The 1,224-nt window shown below is 41.0% G+C and overlaps 1 long non-coding RNA gene across 3 annotated transcripts in view; it reads left to right on the top strand.

The window, feature by feature from the left end:
* The window catches only part of LOC109704109, a 5,520-nt gene extending 4,716 nt beyond the window's left edge, over positions 1–804 (top strand). For all 3 annotated transcript variants that reach the window (XR_002214172.1, XR_002214173.1, XR_002214171.1), the window contains one exon: positions 634–804. This is a non-coding gene — a long non-coding RNA (uncharacterized LOC109704109). The remainder of the gene's footprint in view (positions 1–633) is intronic.
* Positions 805–1,224: the final 420 nt, after the last annotated feature.

Genomic DNA, 1,224 nt, shown 5'->3' with positions numbered 1-1,224 from the left:
TAATCCATTGAGCATATTTACATTGTAATCATGCATTATAGGGTATTGATATTATGTAAATGATATTTATTATGAATGCTTGGACTATAACAATAGTAAACTTGGTGACATTCTAATTAGAGAGTTGGTTAGCATCGAGAAATGGAATTGTGAAACTAGCGTAAAGAGCTAGTTAGAGTAAGTGTGACATCGTCTATTGTTGAATCCTCTAAAGGAGGATCAGATCATACTCACATTCGTTTGGTTCAAGGTAGGTCGCTCCTCCTTGAACGATGAGCTCCGGAGTAGTCATCTTTACTGGACTAGGAGGTGCGTCTCCCCCAGTTGACAGTCCCGTCGGGTGTAACTTGCGTCTCCCCGATATTTGGGATAGTGTCAATGAGTTATTGTTAACCAAAGGGTTAACCAATTAATTGGGTAAATTCAGTAAAGCGTGCATGCATATTTACAATTTTCATATATTGCTTCTTTCAGCTTTGTACAGGCATTGTAGTAGTTACATGTTATAGTTGGTTACTATTTGTTTACTTTCTTGCCTACATATGCCTGAGTAGACCTAGTGGGTGAGTCGGCGAATTCGGCGGTCGAACCCACTGGTAACTTTCAGTAGTTCTCATACCACTAACCGTACAGGTTCCAGTGCGAGCGGTGTGGCCAAGGATCGTGGCAAGAGCCCCGCAGCTTAGCTAGTTGACACCAGAGTATAGTAGTTTACCATTTTGAGGTCATGTGAGATATTTTGATATACAGAGACATGTAAATGAATGTATTATAAAGTATGTGAATAACTAAATGTTTCAGTTATACAGTTTGGTTTGAAAGTTTTAAATTACAGTGAATTTCATGTTTAGTTAGCTTACTATCACTTGTGGTTGTTGCTTGCCCTCGTGCAAGCCATGTATATTGAAATGTTATCCTGGAAATTGTTTATCTCTTTATACATATACTCGTTGTTGTTGAGCCTTGGGCGGACAGAGGAGGATCTGTCCGTTCGGCGTCTGTGTACGGGCCCGGATCGACCAAATTGGCGATAGCGGGACGTGACAGATAAAGATGATTGATGTTGCACCGGCGACTTCCTTTTGGACGATCAGGATTGATGCGTTTTCTAGTGGGCGGATTGTCATATACCTCGGGATCCAGTAAATTAAGAAGATTCTTCAAGAAGCGCACCGGAGCGCGAATCATATTACATCGCGAGAAAACAAGATGTACGAGGATCTA

Source organism: Ananas comosus, unplaced genomic scaffold, assembly GCF_001540865.1.
Source record: "Ananas comosus cultivar F153 unplaced genomic scaffold, ASM154086v1, whole genome shotgun sequence".
Classification (NCBI taxonomy): domain Eukaryota; kingdom Viridiplantae; phylum Streptophyta; class Magnoliopsida; order Poales; family Bromeliaceae; genus Ananas; species Ananas comosus.
Note: the sequence above shows the minus strand (reverse complement) of the source record. Positions and strands in the feature narration are given on the sequence as shown.